This window comes from Lactuca virosa, chromosome 8 (assembly GCF_052849685.1).
Source record: "Lactuca virosa cultivar CGN04683 chromosome 8, Lactuca_virosa_CGN04683_v6, whole genome shotgun sequence".
Taxonomy (NCBI): Eukaryota; Viridiplantae; Streptophyta; class Magnoliopsida; order Asterales; family Asteraceae; genus Lactuca; species Lactuca virosa.
In genome coordinates, this window is record NC_136433.1 from 124,896,499 (window position 1) to 124,921,706 (window position 25,208).

At 39.1% G+C, this 25,208-nt stretch overlaps 1 non-coding gene across 1 annotated transcript; it reads right to left on the reverse strand.

The window, feature by feature from the left end:
* Window positions 1-17,567: 17,567 nt before the first annotated feature.
* LOC145135063 (small nucleolar RNA R71) lies at window positions 17,568-17,674 on the reverse strand. Its single transcript, XR_013719544.1, has one exon. It is a non-coding gene; the product is annotated as a small nucleolar RNA R71 (small nucleolar RNA).
* Between the last annotated feature and the right edge of the window lie 7,534 nt (window positions 17,675-25,208).

Here is a 25,208-nt window from a genome sequence, read left to right on the forward strand (position 1 = left end):
CTCCAGAGGCATCACTATAGACTGCAAAGTCCTCAACTCCTTCAGGTAACGAAAGAATTGGTGCTTCACACAGTCTCTTCTTTAACTTTTCAAAGGCTTCCTTATGCTTTTCATTCCAAGCATAAGTAGCTCCTTTGTGGGTCAAAGCTGTTAATGGAGTAGCAATCGAAGAAAATCCTTGGATAAATCTTCGATAATATCCAGCTAATCCTAAAAAGCTTCTAATCTCCGTAGGACTTTTTGGTTGTTCCCACTTCATCACAGCTTCAATCTTTGCTGGGTCAACCATTATTCCATCTTGGTTAACCAGATGACCTAAAAATTGGACTTCTTGAATTTCAAAATTCACATTTGGAGAACTTTGCATACAGCTTCTCCTCTTTCAAAACTTCCAGCACTTCACGCAGATGCTTCTCATGCTCCTGCTTGCTTTTCGAATAGATCAAGATATCGTCTATGAATACTATCACGGATTTATCAAGGTATGGTTTACAAACCCTGTTCATCAAATCCATGAAAGCTGCTGGGGCATTGGTTAATCCGAACGACATAACCAAAAATTCATAGTGTCCATATCTTGTTCTGAACGCAGTCTTCTCGATATCTTGCTCCCTCACCTTTAGTTGATGGTATCCGGACCTAAGATCGATCTTTGAGAAATAGTTCGAACCTTGCAACTGATCGAACAGATCATCGATCCTCGGCAACAGATACTTGTTCTTTATTGTCGCTTTATTCAGCTCTCTGTAATCGATGCACATTCTCATGCTCCCGTCTTTCTTCTTTACAAACAACACAGGGGCTCCCCAGGGTGATCAACTAGGTCGAATGAAACCTTTGTCCAGTAACTCCTGAAGTTGTGTCATAAGTTCTTTCATTTCGGTTGGCGCTAATCGATAGGGTGCTTTGGCTATCGGCGTCGTTCCTGGTAACAAGTCGATACGAAACTCAACTTGTCGATCAGGGGGCAATCCGGGAAGATCTTCGGGAAAGACTTCCGGATAATCACACACCACCGTAATATCCTGTACCTCCTTCTTTTCCTTCTTAGCATCGATCACGAACGCTAAATATGATGTACACCCCTTGGCCAAACACTTTCTGGCTTTCATTAGGGAAATCATTCCAGAGTTTACTCTGCGTTTGTCTCCATACACCATAAACGACTCTTTCCCTGGCGGGTTTACTTTTACTATTTTCTGCCTACACAATATCTCGACATCATTGGCGCTAAGCCAATCCATTCCTAAAACTATGTCGAAACCATTTAACTCGATAGGCAATAATTCCTCGTGGAACTTATTCCCATCCAAGTCAATGATGATGTTTTTCATACGATGGCTAACAGGTACAAACTTGCCACTAGCAATTTCGACTAATAAGGCATTAACTAGTCTATCAACAGGCAAAGCTAGTTTTCTACCAAATTCATGCGATATAAATGAGTAATTGGCTCCAGAATCAAACAAAATTTGGGCAAGCAATTCATTTACGAGAAAGGTACCTGAAGCGACATCGACTTCTTCTTTTGTAGCTTCAAGGGTCATCTGAAAGGCTCTCGCCTTCGGCTTTGGTGGTAGATTGGGCTTTGCTGCATCCTTCCTCTTTGGACAGTATTTAAAAACATGCCCTTCTTCATGGCACTCAAAACATACCCTCTTGACGTATGGACACACGTTGGCATAATGCCCAGTCTTTCCACATTTGTAGCAAGTCACCTCCTCGCTACATTTCCCAGAGTGCTTTTTCTTGCACTTCTCACACCATTTCACTTCACTTCCTCCTTCTCCAAACTTCTTAGACTTAGAAAATTTGCTTCTCTTGTTGGAACCTGAAGTTCCTTCAAATTTTCTCTTTTCACCAACTTCTGCCCTCTCCAGACCTTTCTCCCTGATCTGAACCTCCACATTCTTAGCAGCCCAGATGGCGGCTTTCAAAGTGGTTGCTTGCTTAACCATCAGACCAAAGTCCGCTGGTAATCCGAGGGCAAACTTGTTGACCTTAGAGAGTTCAGTTGGAACTAGGTAAGGAACAAACTTCATCTTTTCAGTAAAACTAGCAGCGTATTCAGTAACGCTCATCTTTCCCTTCTTTAAATTCTGGAACTCATTATTAATTTCCAGAAGGTCCTGCTCAGAGCAGTATTGCAGTTTCAGTTGTAGCACAAAGTCTTCCCAAGACATCTTACTAGCTTCTCCCTTAGGCATCGAATCAGCTAGTAATTTCCACCAGCTCAACACACCAGACTTTAACAGAGGAATTGCAAGTGTGGTCCTTTGTTTGTTGCTGCACTCACAGCTTTCAAACATCGTCTCCATTTCGGAGATCCAGTTCATGACTTCCACCGGTGTCGGACACCCAGATAGACATGGTGGTTTAGATGCCATGAAATCTTTATATTTGCACCCGCGTCCATCAGCTCCTCCATCCTGGTTGTTTTGTCTAACTATCGGTGGGTTGGCTTGACCAAGAGTCCCACTATAGTTCCCTCCTACTGATTGCCCTTCATTCAGTATGGGCTGTTCAACAGGCATCGTAGTTTCTTCCCTATTCTGTTGTAGTAATCGCCTCGTCTCCTCCATTTGGCGATCCAGCATCGTCTGTATCATTGCTTGTACCCCAGCCATCGGCATTGGCTCAGGTGCAGCTCCTACAACAGGTACTTGCTCAACTACTTGAGGTTGAGGCTGTTGATCCCTGTTTCCGTTTGCATTTGCAACTCCACTACGAGTTCTTGCCATTACAATCTATATACCGAATAAGGCGAATTTAGGTATTTATCCTTGTTAGACAATTTCAATTCCCTTATCACTCCGAAACGTTTACATGTTAGTTCTAATCTCGTAATCATACGCTTAGAATCCTACACACATAAGGTTTCCAGATCCGGTCGGCAACATACCATATATCCGAACAAATAATGGAACACATGGCAAACACATAGCATTTAACACATAAGGGCATTTTAGGCATCTTTCCTAAAATAAACTAGTGCTCGTGTCTAAAATATGGTAGACACTCATCTCACAATCATCACTTAGCATTCTAAGTTTAAGTCTAGAAATCGTAGGATATTTCTTAGTTCGCTTAAACTAATGCTCTGATACCAACTGTGACATCCCCTAATTTCTCAGCCAGAAAAGACAGATTTAATTTATGCTTTTTAAAATAAAATCAGAGAAATCTTTTCAAAAGATGTTGCGGAATTGGTCCCCAAACAACATATGATAAAAGTTTATCAAAACTCTTCATTAAGAAGGTATATATTTTCCATATATATCAAAACCTCGGGATGTCATGTTCCGATACAGATCAAAAGCATAAACAAGACATTATAACCCTTACTACAGTTATTTACAACTACTGGCCTATAATCCAAAAAATCTCACGTCATCCTCCGACTAAGCTCGGGGTCCACTACCTGTAATCATAAAAAAACTGAGTGGGTCAGGCTTGGGAGCCTGGTGAGCATATAGGGTTTTCAACCCACAGTAATAATAAACTTATTAAGTTCACCAATCAACAATAACCCTGATTACCCGTTCCCGTTATCCTCACTTTACGTCCGTAAACACTTTTCACAAGGGACCTAGCGTAAAGAATATGATCGGGATGGACACTACTGCTAAGGGGTTTTCTCAGCCATACATGTCCTAAAGTAAACCATGAGGGGGATTGAGTACAGCGAATAAACACCCAAGTTCATTAACACCTACAGGTTGCGGGCCTGCTAGTGCTTCCCACTGGACTGTCTAGAAAGTCCGTGGTCGTCATCCAAACTCCGCTAGATGACTGAATCACAAATCATAACGAGGCCTCTCATCACTTTTATTTTATCACACATCACTATCTACCCATGTTCTACCCAACATATTTGTAGATAAAAATACATATACAGTTTAAAACTTGTATAAAACATCAACTCAATAGTCACCTCAAATAAACAATTAATATATTTACACATAGCACGTATTATAAGGTAAATACTTCATATCTATGTGTAAAATGAAAGTGACTATACACTCACTTGTTTTGATGATAATCGGGCAGCAATTCGTTTCCTAAAACGTTCGTTTCTAATAAAACCGGGAGTTTTATTGAGAAATCGGGCTCTGCAAGGGTCGGGCTTCGAAACCGAAAAGATAAATTTTTCGGGCTTCACGGGCACTTCGTGGCGTATTCCGGGGCTTATAATCGTTACCGGGGCTTCGGGGGATGTTAATATGAAGAAAATATGAAGAAAGGGGTGAAAGATGGCAAAATTCCAAATGTATCCGAGAAGGCTCGCAGGACCCTTCTATTTATAGGGGGTCCGAAGTCGGTTAGAAGGGGAGGAGTCAGCATGCGAAGGCATGTGGCATCAGGAGCGAAGGCCACGCGGCAGCAGCTGGGCGAGGGTGCGCATGTGCTCGCACGTGATCTGCGCATGCGAAGCCTCGGTGGCAGTTGCTGATTGGACCACGGTCTAGTAGTCCATGTGCGAGGTTCGGAGGCTAACGGGTGCGAGGTTCGGTCCATGTGCGAGCTTCGGATTGGGCCTCCCTTCGGTCGAATCAAAATCCGACACGTAGCTACTGTTCATGCGAGGGAAGGTGACACGTGGCTTCGCATGACTCACCAATTTCGGACACGTGGCACTCTTTCAGCGAAGGTGACGTGGCAAAACGTGACTATGCGAATTTTCTCGATTTTCGCGCCAAAACTTCTAAAATCCATAACTTTCGCATACGAACTCCGTTTTTGACGTTCTTTATATGCACGCGTAGGTAAAATTACGCTCTACAACTTTCGTTTAGACTTCGTCGGCTAATTTTGACTTTAATTTTTATATTATAATTTTTAACAGACCGGGACAAGAAATCCGTTAAAAATTCATAACTTCTTCATCCGACGTCCGTTTTCGTCAGACTTTTTACCGTTGTGCTACTAATGACGAGACCTTTGATTCTCGTTTAGGTTGTGTCGGTTAAAAATCACTCGATCTAAAATTCGAGTTTTTAGCTGTCTACTGCTAAGCTGAAACTTCGAAAAATCATAACTTCCTCATACGAAGTCAGATTTGGGCGTTCTTTTTATACCTACTCTCGGTTTAACGAACACTACAAGTTTCGTTTAGATCACTAAGACGAAAAAGTAGTTTATCAAAAACTCAGTTTTTACGACATTCGGCCCCGTGCCGGTTTGTCGCGAAACTTCGACAGGTCATAACTTCTTCGTTATAACTCGGATTTCGGCATTCTTTATATATCCGTAATCCTTGTCACGCCCACTACAAGTTTCTTAATAGATATCGGCTTTATCTAAAATTTAATTTTTGACGCTCATTTTTATTCTTAATTAATTAAGCCCTAATAACTAAGCATAAAACACATAATTCACATAATATTCACATAATTCCTTTTCATTTCTTCAAAATGAGTTACAAAGGTTAACCTAGACTATAATGTCAATATAAATGCCTAGCCTAGAAACACGGGCATTACACCAACCCAATGCTAACTGAACTCTACAGGACAAATTATAGTCTTAACTCATACCCGGTCTCCCACGACCTACCAGTTGCTGATTCCAAACATATTGTGGCCCTCCCACAACCTTGCGAACATACCCACCTTGACCTAAACCATCTGAAGAAATCTGTGAGCAAATCACAGATTTGTCACAATCTCACTGTTGCATAGGGACCGATGTATGCTATGGGCCACCCTCCAGTCTTACAACTTCCCACACTAACCGACCGAATGTTACAGGCCACCCCGTAGTCTTATAAAGCTACCACACTAACTGCTAACTAGTGAATGCTACGGGCCACCTCTCAGTCTTACAACACTTCCACCTTGCCACACTCGCCGCCCGAAGCTTTACTGCTAGTCTATCAATTCGAACACATCCAGAGTCGAGTATGCGCTCGACCAAACACCCAAGCTGAACTCAAGTCATGACTTGAACCTTAACCTGAGTCCCTCCAGAACCTGCTATCAGACACCAAGAAGACGCGAACCCAATGTTGGGAAGTTTCTGGAACTCCCAATCTAAACAATCCTCGATCCAGACAGCCACTTGGGCCGCCTTCCTCCCCGACGGGGATGCGAAACTCATCCTAGTTTCACAACTGCTTCTACTCTCGAGTACCTGAATGATTCTCCCCCACTTTGATTCGACTAAGTTCTCACAGCACACGAAAATTGAAGGATTCACAATCCTTTTTACCGTCCAATGATCGATCTGCAGACAACCGGTGTTTACCAATGCTAGTGTTCCATTACTACCCATCGCAAAAGACCGCATAACCCCTGAAGACCAACTGAACACCTCTAGAATCCAAACAACACTGATAATCCCAGATGCTTAAAATGATATCGCACTCAAATCTTGATGTCCAAAGGACGGAGGCTCCAACCAAAACCCCAGCAACAAAACCACTTCCCCCGGCACCCCCAAAATCCAATCCAAGCACAATTTCTAAAACCACTGAATCCTGGCGATACTAGACAACTAACCCGTTAAATTCTAACCATAAACCTTCCACACGATGCGCCTGAATCGATCTCAACTACAACCAAGATAACACCAAACACACTAAACACACTATAAGAGAAACAACTCTTCACTAAACCATGAATGATTCATGGCATGTAAATGGAAATTCTAGGCAGTTATAGCGGTCCAAAATCAAATATCGGTCAAGGGCCGATATTTGGGATATAGGTTATCACGGTGGGATATCGGTATTTTTATATCATGCATAATTAATATATATATATATATATATATATATATATATATATATATATATATATATAAACATAAAACATATATAAAAGTAATATAAAAAGTCAAAATTCAAAAATGTCAATGTTTGAAACATAATCTTACGTAAGCCATGGAATCTTCCTCCAAGTCCAAATCAACCAAGGCATCCAATTATTTTATCTGGATCATCCACATCAACTCTAATATCATCATCATCATTTAAGAATTATGTAATTAACATATCAACATGATCAAACTTATAGAAACTAGCAAGTTAACACTTAAGTATGTAACAATTAACATAACAATAAGATCGGTTAACACTTAAAACATGAGTCTATGACCTAAAACTAACAATTAAGTACTTAACATAATAGCAGGTTCAGTTAAGTTAAGTCCATAAGACTTAAGGCCATGACTTAACACTAAAAAAATCAAGTAAAATTACTTAACCGATATCCCACCTGGAAATCGCCTGGAAATATCGGTAAATATCGGTTAAATATCGGTAAATATCACCGATTTTTGTGGTCCTTTGGACCGATATTTGACACCGCTATTTTGAAAAGTACCGATAACCGATATCCCACCTGGAAATCACCTAGAAATCACCAATATTAACTGCTTAGAATGGCATATAACATTTCTTGAAGATATAACCCAAACATAAGCAGCGAAATAAACCCAAAATACGCTTACCCAAACCGATGCAAGATTCCAAACAACAAAATACATATAAAACCGAGAAGAAAGCAAAAGATACATACCCGCAACATCGCCTGATGGAGTCCTGACCTCCCCTGCCTGACCCTGCAAAGCCCAAATCCTCTCCGCTGGGGCTCCTGCCCTACCCACTCATCCATCGGTGATACTCAAAGTAGTTGGAGCAGGCGCACTCACTACTCCTCCCTTCACCGGACACTCGACCTTCTTGTGGCCCACCTGATCGCAGTGCAAACATAACATGCTTGCCCCCTGAGGAAAATCCCTGCTGACGTGACCAACCCTACCACACTTGTAACAGCCCAAACCCCTGGAACAAAAAACTCTATTGTGCAGTTTCCCGCATGTGCTGTACTGATCCCGACCCTGCTGGCCACTCAAACGCTGATCAGAAGTCCTGGGTCTCTTCCCAAGACCCTCCAATGTATGCACCTGATCTGATCCCCTCTTCCCGAGGTGCTCCAAATCGATCTCCCGCTCCCGGGCTCTAAAAACCATATCATTCAGGGTCTCGTACCCTGAAATACTCACAAAATCCCTGATTTCATCCCGCAGCATGCCATGATACTTCACATTCTTTATTTCCTCATTTTCTGCATACTGCAGTACCAAAAAACCCTCTCCCGGAACTTGGCAGTGATCTCTGCCAAAGTCTCAGTAGTCTGGCGGAGATCCATAAACTCTCGCGCCAACTGTTGCACCTCAATCGTCGGAGCAAACTCAGCTCGGAACTTGGTCGAGAAGTCATCCCATGACATAGCATCAACAACATCATCACCCAACTCACTACCGACCTCTTCCCACCAATCACGTGCCCTGTCCTTCAGTAGGTAGGAAGCATATCCGACCTTTGCCTACTCGGGGCAGAAACTCGTCCTAAGAGCGTTATCCATATCCGCCAACCACCTCCTATTGACGATGGGGTCCCTCTCCGCATGGAACGCAGGAGCTCCACAAGCACGGAACTCCCAGAAAGAAAGAGTGCAAGCTCCAATGATAGCCATAACCTCCGCACATAACGCGCCCAAGCGCTCATCCAATATCTCTGAAATGCTGCGAGAAATCCTCGATCACATGAACTCCCACATCTGCTCGCTAATCGTCTCAGCACCTGCACCTGAGCCGGAACCAGAACCAGAACCAAAACCACCTCCCTAAGTGTTCATCACCAAATTGAAATACAAAATGCCAATGATCAAAACATACCCAAGAATCCTCTTTTCCATAAGCTTCTTAGATTCTCCAAGACTCTCACTGATTCGAGTATGAATCATGTGCTTTCCGTAGTACGTGCCCAATACTACCTTCCACACCTATCCATACTTTCCTCAGCAATCATCCCGGATCCTCTAAGTTACCTCCTCAAAGCAATACACCAAACTCACTAACCCGCACCACTAAACCCACTGAAGCATATCCTAGGATCTCCTAGGTTCCCAAACTCACCCTACCCTCAGCTGCTGAAGGATTCCCATTAATTTCAACTAGCTACCTCATGAATATAGTCACATACAACAGAGATCAAATAATCCTTCGAGTATTAGACTCATTCCTAGAACGGTTGGACTCAAACGAGAGTTGCGCAATAGGACCAAGTGTAGCACTCTGAGATTATTCAACCTGCGCAACATGTGACTTAACATATTCACTTGGTAACTAGACAACATCACTAATAGTCCTACAAAGCACAAAACAAGCAACATTCAGGAAACGAAAAATCTAACCAACATACACTAATCAAGCCATTCAATCCACTAGTTTGGAATCCATACTAGCATGAAATTCTAAAGCTCATACAATCAGGCATATAAAGGCATCTCTCCTATTATATAATACTGAGCAGATCCTTAGCCCTGATCTAGCATGCAATTCTCATAATCAAATCATATATCATAATAAAATGTATTGGTATTTCGGGAACCACTTATTTGAGCTCGGTTGATTGCACACATCACACCCCTTTCTTTGTTTAGAAATTTCTTTTTACTTATATGTTTATATTATAAAAAATTTCACCAAACCCTCAGTTAGAGTTCAGGCACACCTGAGAGTATACCTGAATCCTTCAAACCAAGGCTCTGATACCAACTTGTAACATCCCAAAAAACAAGGGTAAAAATTTCATTTTTATTATAATCAAAACACTATTGTAACTTTATCCAAACATTTAAAAGCATTTCAAAATACAACAATTATCAGAGTTCATTCCCAAAGATCACATATTGCGGAAACCACGTGTGTATGCGCTGTGATCAAGCTGGACCCTTCCATTTCAAACCGGAAGTACCTGAAACCATAAACCACAAACTGTAAGCACAAAGCTTAGTGAGTTCCCCAAATACGACATACCAAACATATCAAACGATCCATATATATCATACATAACCAATCTATCAATAAAAGTGCTATGTGCCAACATAGTCTTGCTATTATGCCATGTGCCGCCTCGTGGTCTTCTTGTCAGGCCGGGCACCAAAATCCTGGGTCTTACAGACAAGTTCCAGGAGCCACCTCCTGGTCTTCCATGCAAGCATCACAAAGACAACTAGCATACAATCTACAATTACTTAACCAATTACCTGCCAAAGTTAAAACATTGGTCTTGCATACAGTTTTCCAAGAGCCGCCTCCCTGTCTTTCATACAAATTTCCAGGGGTTACCCCTGGGTCTTGCTACAATACATAAAACAGATGGGCCGACATTGGTGCCTTTGACCCATAGAACAGTGAGGACACTCACCTCGAATGCAAATGCTCACTGAAAGAAATTCTTAGCTGCTGCTTTGACGACTTCCCGAGCTATAAATACCAAAATAACACCCAATTGGCAATTTGGTTCCAAGCTATGATTCATAATCCATACTTTGAGTAAAATGACCATTTTACCCCTGACCCAACATGAACCAAAACTGAGGCCCAAGCCCAAAATCAAAAGGCCCAAAACTATAAGATCCATAAGCCCACTAATGGCCCAATTTTCCAAATTAGGACCAACCCATATGGGCCTTATCCTAAAGCGCAATAATTCCTTATCCAATAATAAATCTCAGATGGCCCAAGGGCCTAAACAACATGTCCAAAACGAAACAAACCCAAAATAATCCCATGACCAAAAGCCCAAAAAAACCCACTAATAAACCGAAAGCGTTGCGTTCCCCAGTGGAGCACAGGGCGTTCGTTGCCAGACCACAGACTGAACGCGCCGCGTTCCCGAGATAAACGCACGACGTTCCCGACCATTAACCAAAAATCACACCAAACGTCTTAATACCTTAAGTCCAACGTCCAAATCCTCAAAGTAGCTTCATATCAGTGACTTAATCCATAAAGTCGAAGGCTTTAAGCCTTTGCTTGGCTTAATGAAGCCCAACACCAAAAATGAACTCCAAAGGTCAAATTCACTTTAAAATGTCTTAAAAACTTCTTCATACCTTAAGACCTCAATCCAAACTTCCAGATCTGATTTCAAGGGAATTCTTATGTCATAAAATTTTCAACTTTATGACTTAACATAACCCAATGGGACCCAAATCAAAACCCTAAGTCCCCAAACTTCATCAAATGACTACCAAATCATGCATGTAAGGTTTTTACCTATCAAGATCCAAACTTTATGACTCCATAACCTCAACAAGGACCAAATATGAAGCTCAAAGGTTATGGAGTAACTTATACTCATAAGAACCACCTCAAAGGGACCAAATTCATAACAAAATACTACTTAGCTAGATCTACATGAAAGAGTTGTCAAGGTTGAGACTTTATACCTCCAAAAGATAGATCTAGGTGCACAAAGCCAGGATCCAAAAGCTCCAAGTCAAGCAATAACTCTTCAAGAAGTTCCTTCTTCCTCCTCAAGCACCAAAATAATCATAAATCACTTTGAAGCTCAATAATCACTCAAATGGAGGCTAGGTTTTCGTTCTTAGGGTTTGAGAGGATAAAAGCTGAAGGAAATGAGGGTAACGAGTTAAGGTGTTTAAATAGGGTCCAAGACCCTAAATAGGGTTTCCATCTCACTTGACGAACGCAACACGTTACCTTGGGGAATGTAGGGCGTTCCCAAATTCACGCGCTTCCAAATTCCCGTGTACGCCATGCGTGCCTCCCTTGTACGCCATGCGTATCCGGTTTGGTCCAAACCCTTCTAACTTCAAATGATCATAACTTTTGCATCCCTTATTCGTTTTCGACGTTCTTTATATCCACAGAAAGGTAACGAGAAGCCCTAAACTTCAATAAACTTAATTTAGTCTGAAAACCAACCGAAATTAAATCTAAAATTCATAAAAGGCCCGAACCAACGCCTTTACTGATACCCTTGGGCTCCAAAACACAAATCGAATACCCGGATCATCCAAACTACATCATCCATCTCCAAATGATCCCAAAATCAATTCTTCAAGCATCCAATGTATGCTAACACCCATTCCTTGATCACCAACCCGCAATGGGAAACGATTCGAAACGGGACATTACATTTTTATTCAGGTGAGACATGCTATATTTCTTATTAGCATACTGGGTCCCTGTCCCTACAGCAGGCCCGTATCTCACTACCATTAGGAGTATGGACGGGGTTACATACACAAAACCACACATACTGAGCCCCCGTCCCTACATCGGGCCCCGCCCGACATCAGACTCTATCCAGCATCGGGCCCCGCCCGGCATCAGGCCCCGCCTGGCATCGAGCCCCACTCGGTATACATATCTGTTTCTCTTAGGCCCCGTCTGTCTCTGGGCCTCGCCCGCTACATGCATACAACAATATCACATAATCATACTAGAACATAAAGAAACATACTCTAGATGTATTTCCTGTCCTAAGGCCTCGCCTATCTTGAGCCTCACCCCTGTCCTGCTACTGATGAGTTATAAAACCCTATCCACACTCCTGCTGGTAGTGAGATACGGGCCCCCGCTCACACACACTTCTCTCCTATCACGGGTCTCGCCCCGACTCTGCTAATGATGAGATATGGAACCCCATCCATACTCAGCTAGTGATGAGATACAGGACCTTGCCCACAATCACCTCCCTACCAGGCACATAGAAGTATGACACAGACAACAAGTATAATCCAACATGCAAACATTCCTCGGGCTTGACCCGACATCGAACCTTAGTCCGGAATAACATACATATAAACCTTCCTCGGGCTTACCCCGACATCGGACCGAAGTCCGAAAGCATATAACATAACTAATGCCAAGGGATAACCCCCGGGTCTTCCTACCATACATAAACTAAATGGGTCAGCATTGTGGCCGTAAACCCATGCAAACAGTAACGAGACTCACCATACACTGCTGAAGTCATTGCAGATAATCCTCTGGCTGCTAACTGGCAGATCCCCGAACTGCTGATCTATCGACATCCCGAGTTATCATTACCAACATAATACTTAGTCAAAATCTCATATTCCTTTAGATATCATTCCTTTCTCTAGAACCCCTTCACGGGTCAACTTGGTCAAAGTCAAATCCCAGTCAAAGTCGAAGTCAACACCCCGAGTTGACTCAACTCGTCGAGTCATCCCCCATGAATCGTCGAGTTCCCTTGCTACATATAGTCGTGACAAAATGAGTCAACTCGTCGAGTCCTTCCTCAAACTTGTCGATTTCTTCTTGGTACAGAATCAGGACACATCGACTCAACTTGTCGAGTTCCTTCATGGACTCGACGAGTTTCTTAGTCTGTTTGGACCTTCTTAACAGATTAAGCCCCTATACTTCCGATCCAAACTTCATACTTCTCATATACCCTGAAAATGTCCTTTTAAGGGTAGAGTTTCCAGCTTTACCCATTAATACTCTCACTTAATGATTATATCTCAAACCCTAACTCTTTAGGACATAGATCTTGGTCCATAAGACACCAATACTCCAAACTAAAGCATATTTACTGAGATCTAGAATCTAAGCACTGAATCATTCATAAAGCTTCTGACTTTCCTCTCATGTATGGCCTTTTGGAGCTTAAAAGGCCAAAATAACCACCTATAGTTTGCATGGGGCTTCAATGGCCATAAAGTTTGCACCTTTATGCTTTGGAATCCCTCCATCGATCTAGATCTGGAAAGATATACACTTGGGACGTCCGTTTCCCAAGGGTCAAGCGTATTGGACCAAAAACCCACTAAAAATGTGATAAGAAGATCTAAGTACTCATTGAGCAAGGTGAAGACTTTCTTACCCAGAAATGATGAGAAAGGCATGATGTTTCTTGAATCACTAGCTTCTTCTTAGATCCCCAAACTTCTCCTTCTTCCTCAAGCTTCAAAGCAACCAAGATTCAATCAAAAATGGCTCACAAGCTCTCAAGATGGATTACGATTTCAAGGATTAGGGCTTGGGACTTGGAGGCTAGAAATGAGGCTAATAGATGGAGATTAGGATGCTTACATAGGGTGTAAGACTCGGATTTAGGGCTTCCCAAACCCAGCCCAATTGAAGATGGAGCTTCAAATGAAGAACATCAATCTCGCGACTACTATCTCAGGGGAGTTTTTCCAATTCCTTCTTTACTTTATCATTTTCTTTATCATGCATAATATGCAATGAGGGCATTGCATAAATTAAGTGTGGGGTAGGGGTTTGGTTATATTAGTTACATTAGAATCCTAATTTAGGTATAATTTTGAAAATTTTGCATTAAAATTGCTAGGATTAATTTTGAAAATTTTGGTAAAGCAATTAGGACTCCATGCTAGTATTATGTTTGATGATTGCATGAAGACCTAAATGTTTAGTTGAGCCAATATACGTTCTAGTGCATTTGTGGCCCCCTTTATTCTAGTGAAATCATGGGACAAAAACACAACCTCGCTTAGATTGAGGGATGCAATATGTTTATCATCGTGTACTTGAAACGTATCCAGGAAGACTAGTGCTTTAACCAATAATGGTTGAAGTTCAGTGCCCTTGCTTAAGCATGTAGGTTTTGAGGAAAATTTTTAGATACAAATGCATGCGTTGCGGTCTTGGCATAATGGTTGGGTTCGATCTTATGTGGTATTAGTATTTTAAAATTCAGTTTTGCTTGGGGGCAAGCAAAAGTCAAGTGTGGGGTATTTTGATATGTGCATATTTAGCTATATATTTCGATTAGAATTTTATTACTTTTTGGCTAATTTATTGCAATTTATGGACAAAAGGTACTTAATTATGTTTAAATTGTATTTTCAATCTAAAAGATGTGCTCGAAAGCAAAAGGAAGCGGGAAATGCAATCGGGAATTCGGGAATTAAAGAAAGCAGTAAAAATGTCAAAATCCTGAAGGACTCAGCGAGTTGGATCGTCTACTCGACGAGTCCACATGAATGTTCGCGAAGCAAATACAAGTCCTTTGCGTACACGGATTTTTAATAGGGGACTCGGCGAGTCGGTTGTCTACTCGACGAGTAGCCCATGTTTTCTGAAGTCTATAAATAGAATCCAATTGCCGAAACCAAACCACTCTCTGGAACCCTTGGGGATTAATTGGCGGCTAAAGGTGCAGCTGGAGCTTTGGAATTCGTCGAGAAAACCCTAACCTTCGATTTTAAGGAGATTAAAGGCAATCTAGGTTTACTCTTTACTTTATCTTTTGTTTGAACCATGTGTGAACTACTAGATCTTGTTTTTGAGTTACTTTCTGCTGTAATGATGAGCTAAACCTTATATCTTCTGTTTAGGGTAGATGAATTTATCACTATGGTTTGATTTGTGGTTGGATTAATTGAATATTTGTGAATTTTGTTTTATTAAGCTTGTTAAAGAACCTTATGCATTAACCACAACCATTTTTTGTTAATTAACAAGTAATTAAGCTGCATTAACCTTATGCAGTTCTCATAAAGCTGATACTCATATCATAACATGAACTTGTATGGGTAATTTGGGAGTACTTACTTGAGCTCGGTTGATTGCATGCACCACACCCTTTTCTCTTTTCAAAATTCTTTTCGCTTTTTCTAAAACTATTTTCTTTATACTTTTTCTAAAATTGTTTTCTTTTCTCAAAATTCTTTTGTAAACATGGTTTTTCTCTTGAAAACTTTATACCACTTCCTTAGTTTGAGTTGAGACACACCCGAACTTGTGCCCGAATCCCTCAAACCAAGGCTCTGATACCAACTTGAAACATCCCAAAAATATAGTCTAAAAATTTCGTTTAATTTAACAATAAAAACCATAGTCGATAAACATCATATAAAAATCATAAGCAATGTATCTCAAAATAATATAACAACTGCCAAGTATATCAGAGTATAAACATCCCAGGCTGAACAAATGGTGTGTGCACTGCAATCTTCCCGAGCTCCTCTTTTGAAAACTGAGTACCTGAAACCAAAACTGAAAACTGTAAGCACAAAGCTTAGTGAGCTCCTCCAAACTACCACATACCATACAATAACACATAAAGCACATACTGGGCCTTGCCCACTGCATCGGACCGATGTCCGGAACTGACTAGGAATAGCGAACGTGCATCAGACCGAAGTCCGGAACTGACTAGGAATAGAGAACGTGCTTATCTCATATGATTTATGTGAAAAAATTGTTATGTGCCTAGGAATAGCGAACGTGAAACTAGGGTTAATTAGAAAATAGGTAAATTAATGTGTGAGCTTGTGTGATAAACCATCAACAAGAGGTTAATTGAATTAGTAATTTGATTAGCTAACTACAAGTCTTATTTAACCCGAATAAATAAACTAGGAAATTTATTAGTTTAATCACTTGATCACTGCTTAAATTGATCTGTTTTCTAAGGATTGGTAATAGCGAATGTGAACCTAATCACCTTAATCGGTAGCCAATAACAATTAATCCATTGCACTTGCCATAAAATCAACCATAGGAGTATATGAATCGAACCTAAACAGAAGACTTATTATTATTGAATTTAGTTGGTTTTTACTTGCTTAGCTGTTAGTTACTTAATTTGCGTGTTAGTTAATTGTTTAAGTTTCTAGTCTTGCAAAACTAGAGAAAACCCTTTCACTTTTATTACTTGTTTTAGATAAATCTAGTCATTAGCTTAATTACCGCTCCCAATGTTCGATACCCTGCTTACTAAACTATACCACCAATTGACAGGTCCACTACCTTTGTGCGTCTAAATTATAACTTAAAAGTAGGACTAAAACTAGTGTAATTATATACACATCAAGTTTTTGGCGTCGTTGTCGGGGAACGGTTCAAAAATTAATTCTAATTGCTATTGTTATCGATCCTTTGTGTGAAATCTATCTTGCACAAAGTTACTGCTTTAGTAATTTAGTTATTAGGCTCAAGTATTAAGTTTTTCTATTTTTAGGATTTTTGTTAAAATTTTTCTGTCTTAACCTTGAACTCGCCGAGTGCAGTCGAAGCTACTCGACGGGTCCAAGGCAATTTTTCAGTTTCGTTTTTTATTTCATTTTTGTTCTTTTTACGCGTGTTTCTTGTTTTCTTTCAGGTATTTTATGAACCGAGGATCAGGCACACCCTTGATCCCACCACTCGAAAACCCGGAATCAGCTCTTAGGAAGGACAAGAACAAAACTATGGAATCATCTTCAACACCAAAGAAGTCACCGTTTAAGAGCCTTAAATCAGCTTTTAGCAAGAAAAAGGGCCAGAAAGTTGGAGAATCCAGCAACACGAAGGAATACACCGAGTACGAAACCGAAAGGGAAGGAAGCGAATCTGACATAGAAAGCGAACTAGCTAACACCATGGCTAACATCAATGAAGTTCCCATGGGTGAATGGAAGAAAAGGATGCGTGAAGATACCGGCCCAAGACTCGTGCAACCCGCGATTCCCGTAACTGCCACCTTTGAACTTAAGGGCCACATACTTGCTCAACTTAAGGAAACCCCATTCTTCGGGAAGGATCATGAAGACGCATACAAGCATGTTGATGAGGTCAACGACATAGCCGAATACTTCAATGTTCCTAATATGACTCGTGATACTGTTTTGCTTCGTATGTTACCGGTCACATTTAAGGGAGCCGCAAAAGATTGGTTGAAATCACTCCCTCCAGGATCCATTACTACTTGGATTAAAATGCGTGAGGAATTTATCGATCAATTTTGCCCTCCCTCAAAAATAGCAAAATTGAAGAAGGCCATAGCCAATTTTGAGCAACAAGCTGGAGAGTCACTTTATGAGGCATGGGGGAGATACAAAGGCCTACTAAGGAACTGCCCACACCATGATCTAAATAGTCAACAAGAAGTCCATTTTCTATAATGGAGTGAATGTAACAACTAGGCAACTCCTTGATTCGCAAGGAACACTCACAAAGAAGCCACCCCCGATGATAGAAGAGTTAATTGAAGAATTCTCTAAACACTCTAGAGAATATCATAAACCAATAAATGACTCAACTAGATGGATGGTGAATGCTATTTCGGATGACATGGCGGCCATGATGGAAAAATTGGAAAGCATGGATAGAAGAATGACTAAGATGGACCAATCCACCCATGCCATTAGAGTGGGATGTGAAAACTGTAGAGGACCCCACCTTACTAAAGACTGTGACCTTGACGAGAACGGGAACCGGAAAGTACAAGTGTGTTACTCGAGCGGTGATAGATATGAAGATGATTGGCGCAAACCCAAGAAAGAATGGATACCTTATGATGAGTACAAAAAGGTGTCGGATTAGTGTCTAAGCTCGTAACCATATTTGGTAAGTATTTGACCCGGTTATGCATGGTCCTTTTGGGTTCCCTTCACCAACGCAACTCGACTGGAGAAATAATAGAGAAAGAGGTTATTATGGTTTATTAATATATTATAAGAATAATATATTAAAAGAGAAATCATATTTATTTAGTTAGCATTGGTCGAGAATTAATTAAGAATTAATTTTGTGATCAAAAGAAGTTAATTGAACTAGGGGGACTGAACTGTAATTATGTGATAGTTGCAAAGTAGGGAAAATGATGCCCTATATGATAGGGTGGACGAATTCAAGGGGATAAGTGTTGGGTTTTGAGCATTCTAACACTCCTAAGTGTACATGCAACCCTAAATACCTTGGATCTATGTTTTCTCTATTATACATACAAATATGAATATCCAAGGTATTATACTAACTAGCATACAAAACTTTGATTCATATGAAATATAACAAGTTAGAATACATACCTCTTTGATGTAGAATGACTTCATGAAGCTTGAGTGCCTAGTGTCCCAAGGGTGACACCTCAAATGGTTCACACAACACCAAATACACTTGGAATAACTTGAGAGAACATACACACTTCATGAAAATCGGCTAGCCCTCATGTTCACTCTAGTTACCGATTTTGTCAACAATAAGATGCTTATATAGTTAGTGACAATTAGGGTAAACCCTAATTGTCATGGCTTTCCATTTCCTTGGATCCATGTGTTCAAATATACCATGGAGCATCTTATGGGTTTTAGCCCAACTTGACAATCCATGGAGCATTAGCCCACTATACAAGTATGGATGATTTACACAATCAACCTATATATTTAATTAGTCTTCTTTTGATCACTTAATTAATTCTAGATTAATTCTTGATCAATACTAATCAAATAATCTTATTAATATATTATAACTTATAATATAGTAACAAACCTTAAGTGTTATTTCTCTTATTATAGTCTATCCAAATGCATGATGCCATGCAACCCAAATGGACCATGCCGGGTCGGGTCAAGTCTTACCAATTATAGTTATGGACTTAGACATTAATCCAACAGTCTCCCACTTGGATAAGTCTACAACTATTACTGCGTATGACTTCAAGAACCGACTGGCAATCGTAGCTCTCAAAAGCTTCCGTCGAACTCTGACCTTGCCGATGATCTCTGACCTTTGTCAATGACTTGTCCATTAGATAAGTGATCATATATTCCTCCATTATAGATATCATATGGACTGAGACATGGATTATAATCATTCTCTCTGTCCATTTGTTGTTTCCCGATTTCTGATTTATGACGACTGACTAATTGAACAAATTAAATCAGTCCAGGCCCGGCCGAGCACTTACATTTTGTCATCACTAAATCATCAAGGGGCCCACAGATATCGCTTTTATCCCTTTGAGGGTAAAAGGAATGGATAAAATTCGACTCATATGCTTGTACTGACTACTTGTTGAATCATACACAAAGGCACGTTTTATAACATCGAGTTACGAATGCGTTTACGTGCAATCAATGTATAACCAACTCATAGTCAACAAATCATATCTCTAGGTTTGAAGAATATAAGATATTATCGTCTCATGATCCACTCGTGATAAAATCCATGAAGTGATTCAAATGAGCGTGGGTTGAATCCAATACTCAGAACTTATGAGCACTCATGAATGTTGTAGCAACCATTGCTATGTCTAATGCACATTAGACAAATCATACAAGCCAAATTCATGACAGTCTTGATTCATATCTACTTCCAACATATGACCGACTGTGGATGGTTTGAATAACTTAGTCAGTCGGGAAGAATGACCTAGTTATTCTGGAAGTCAAAACATGCAAAGTGAAACACAAAAATAACACTAATCCTGTATGGCCCCAACACTTTGAGTGTAAATAAAAACCCTTTTATCTAAGCACCATATTGATTACTCATTATCCAATGTTTCGATATATCAACTTAATACTTGAATTAAAACAATAGGCATGCCATGCTCCAAGCATGCACACTATGTTTACATGTAGTCCTCTCTTTGTGAAACAGATCGATTGACAACATTTCAATGATGCTCATTTCACAATCCCAAATTCTTTACAATAAATGTAAGAACACCAAATTCTTGTCATTTACCGTAATCTTGTTAGATTCTAAACTTATGTGCAATGATCCTCTTGTAATGAATATGCATACAAGTCACAAAGACTTGGCAACAAACATTACAAAAATTCCAATGGAGATCAATTCCATGGAAATGATCTCAAATTCAAAGTACATTCCTTTGAACATCCTTCTTGCATTAAGTTCTCTAATCTTACATAGATTCAAAGAATAACTTCCACCTATGGAAACAATTCCATATTACCATTTTGACCATCACTTCTGAACAAGAGTTGCCTCTTTTCAAAATATGTCAATATGGTCCTTCTAGATGTCCATGGGCAACCAATCTTTGGTAAACCTCAGATTGTCCTCGACAATTTGCTTAATCATTTTAGTCATTTCCAGTTCTATTCCTTTTCCCCTCTTAATTCCCTAAGCATTAGGAAAATTTAGAATGGATGAATATTATAGCACATGCAATCGATCCTATATCCGAAGCATATGGGACACGATTCATGCTATAAAATTTTTTATTTGCCATGTTCTCATAATTTGAACTATGAAGAGGTATGCCGTAATCATAATCGAATTTTGAGAACGCAACATATATAGAATTTCCTTATGTTGAACCATTCCAACATAACATTCTTATATATCCTTGACTAAAGTAGATTAAAATCTCAATCTAAGCTTGCAGAATTGGAATGAAGTATAAAATCCTCTCCCTTAATTATAGGGAAACAACTTTTCAAAGCGAATTGAAACTTTTGTTTTCTATAATTAACATTGCTAACTTGCAACATAATCATCATGCTCCCACTAGCATAATGATTATTATCTTACTAGCATAACACTTATGCTCCCACTAGCTTTGACATGTATCCAGAGATCAGCTGGACTTTTAGAAAAACAATACTTTATTGACTTTCTTACCAAAGTTCAGATTTTTGATAGGAGATGCTTTGATAAGACTTTATCAAAATCATACACCTTTCCTTAGATAGCTCACTTGTGTGTCTAAACAATTATGAAGAGGGATGTCGTAATCATAATGTTTAGACCTTTTGTCATTCTCACAATTGCTATCTACTTAAAATCTACTTAGTGAAAGAGTTTCATCACCATCATTTTCATGAATCGGAGAGAAACCTTATGACACTTAGATTTTTTGGTGTAAGTGTTCCTATCCATGTGAATTTGTCATGACCATAATCACAAGACAATGTTAGTGGCAAATCCAAACACATATGGACTGAACTTGTTCAATCTTAATTTCTTGCCACCCGGCAGCACAAGGGCCTACCATTGCTTCCAGGTTGTTATGCAAACAATTGAGAACTCATAGAACTCATAAGCATAGTCAACTCTTAACTGGAATAGATACAGAAATAAGAATATGTCAACACGATAGGTTACAAACCTCAAGTCGTGACTAGTGATTAACAAAACTCTTGATTAGTTCTTGAAACTATTTCAGGATCTTTTAAACTCCCACTGTCCTCTTGACATATAAGACTTTCTTGCCCAATATTCAAGAGATAGTGCAGAACACTACACACAATTGGCCTTAGTTGGTCTTTGTTTCATCCAAAACATCACAACTTACCAATTTCAAATGTACAAGAGTAAGAAAACATTTTACTCTACATTTGACAAGTGTTTTAAACCTTTCTTAAGATTATGTCACTCAAGGCTAAATCTTGGAGTATGACTCTAAGATTTTATTTTGGAATGAAGTATGATTTATCTTTTGATTTAACCATTTCCACAATTCACGATTCCTCTCCTTAGCCAACAAATGCACTAAGGTGTCCTTAGAGGATCAATTGTGATATGGTTCCATAATCACTAAGATAATCATAAAACAAGATACACAAGTACTCTCCCATCTCTTCAGATTGGAGAAACTTTTATCTTTCTGCCTTATTTGATTCTTCTTATTCATTCTGCCATATATTGAAAATTTTCCAATGTTTCAGAATTACACTTAAACTTGTAAGCATAATCATATTTACTAAACTTTAGTAAATCATAACGAATAATCTTATCAACCTTTGTGGTTGACCTGACTAGTGCACAACCTAATGTACCTGATCCTTTAGTCCTTCGCTTGACTCACATGCGAATGTGAACAAGGAATTAGTCTTAATTTACCAAAGATGAAAAATCTCATTCATCACACAATACAACTTGCATGATTCCAAGTTTCTATCCAACTGAAACTTGGGTGATGAGAATCTTTCCTTATTTGATAAATTATGACACTACCACAAATGAAAGAATCAAATTCATTTTCCAGTATTGCTTATCAATGGAAACATATAAACAACAATTTTTCACAAATGCCTTTGTAAGGATACTTAAAATAAATAAAATCAAAACTTTTCTTTTATTTTTAAAACTTGCGGAAAAACTTATCCTTACAATGCAAATTCATATGAAAACTTTGTTGTTATCTATTCCTAAGCAATATCTTATAACTCTTATGCAGTGGCTCAAAATTCTGGTCATCAAACCACGCGATCAGAATCAGCACACCTTTTCTTTAAGCTTCCTTTGATTCTTCAAAAAAAACATCAAAATGTAATTACATTACATCATGTATTAAGAATCTCCAAAAGAGACTTAATAGAGTTAGATAACGGACTTTACCTGAAGTAGAGTCAAACTTTTGACTTTACCATCCTTATGAGGTTTCAGGTAAATTCGGCAGCTTCGCAACCAATGCCCCTTTCCTTTGGCAATAGGCACATATGGACTCTTTGGGAATGGTACATGGGACTATCTCCGACTTAGCCTTTCTCTTTACCATTTGGTCAACCGAGTTGACTATGGCCGATCCCTTTCTATTGGGAAGAGAAAGTTTTTCTGGATTTCCAGTGTCACCATTGTCAATGTCCATGAAGTTTTGGGAAGCCGATCTTCTAATCAAATTTGCTTTACCAGTGATCCAAATCATTGTTGATTCGGCAGCACCAAGCAAATAGATAAGATCATTAAAGGGTCATGTCGTGATCTGTCATCAGGGAGTGACTGAAGAACCAAGTCAACAACCAGCTACCTCGAGACTTCGACACCCGACTCTCCCGACTTGTCAATATGTGACTTAATCTCCAAGACCTAAGCACATATAGACTCTGTTTGCCAATAGGGATTGAGTGACTTAGAACTTATCAAGTATTGAAACTTGTGGGATAAGGAGATTTATTGGAGGAAGTGGAGGAAATGAAGTATGATTTCCAGTCCCACCTATGCACAACAAAGGGATTGATCTTTCACCTTGGTTGCCATTTGGGATATCATCTTCATTAGGATAGCTTGTTCCTAAAGATTTGGGAAGACCATAGTTGTCTAAACTAGCCATATATAAGGGAGAAATTCAAGTCAGTTGATTTAAAGTCCTTAATATAACACCCAATATGAAATATTAAGGCTAGGATCCAACAACCTATTTATAACTGGAAGAGGGATGCCGTAATCCGAGTTATAAAATAGTTGAAGGTAGGTAAATGACGATTTACCAATTTCCACCATGAAAAACGAAATATAATTAAGTTTTAATTGGATTTGAAACTCCTAGATCTTTTGAGATACATTGAACTTTCAATGGCATGTTTGAATCTCGATTGTGCCCTCTCAAGTTTGTGACTGGGATGCCGAGGATCACAAACAAGGTGTGAATAACCATGAAAATTGACTTGGTACCCTTAACTTTATCACCTAATCGATGTGCCGGTTAACGACACACGCTCCACCGATCTATAATAAAGTCAAGTTACCCTTTGCCAGTCTTACTAGTCCTTATTAGTGTGTCGGTTAACCACACACGCTCCACTAACGACTTGGTAAGGTACAAAGTGTAATTTCATGGGTTAGCACCTATTTCACATTTTCCTACGTAACTGAGATTGGGAATTAATAAGTGTTTAGTTACTTAGTATTTATCATTATACTTTTAATGAAGGGAGAATTATAGTCCTTTCCTACCCGTTCGGCTAACGACCCTCCACCAGTCAAGGAAGCGGTGGGTGAGAGTGGACACCCATTAAACTGTCATTTTATAGGCAGTAACCTTATACCTCCCTTATAGACCGGCTTCGTGAATGAGGCCTACTAATGGTAAGATTGACTTTATCTTATACATATCTATATAATTAAAATTATAATAATAGTATAAGGGTGTATTTTAAACACTTAAAATACTTGGTGGTTTAATCTATTAATTAAACTATACTCTTAATTTAATTAAACTTAAACAATGTCTTTATGGAATTATTAACTCTTTTAATTAAACACTTTAATTAATTTAATGAAGTCCATAAAGTTTGAATTTTAACCTTTTAAAATTGTAGAGTTTGGAATTAAAGCATTAATGTGTGTGAAACTTTACAAATTCCAAAACTTGAGGGCAAGTTTTGAAACTATTCAAAACCATTTAATTCCATAACTTATATGTTTAAAGTAGTTTTAATTAAAACTCTTCAAGTTTCATAACTTGAGGACAAGTTATGTAAGACTTTAAACTATTAAAGAATGTAACTCTTCTTCTTTTGTAACTTATGAAACTAATTAAGGTTACACATTTTTATTATTTAATGAAGTGACTCTTGAACCTCCATAACTTGAGGACAAGTTATGGAGTCATAAAACCATTTAATGAGGACAAGACTCTTCATTTTGTAACCTTTGCCAATTTTTATGAGTTTTAAGAAACTTAAATGTGACCTTTCATATAACTTGAGGACAAGTTACACAAACACATTTTAGAATCAACTCTTAGATTAAAATGGATTAAAGACACATAATCAATTAACTTTTTCTATTAATCTAAGCAACTCATATGAACAAAGATAATTCACATCAAACTTTTTCATGTAACTAGCATAACTTTTAAACTAACACAAAACATGAATCTATTGACAATTATCTTTGAAATTGGATTAGCATGAACATTACCACATCAAAAA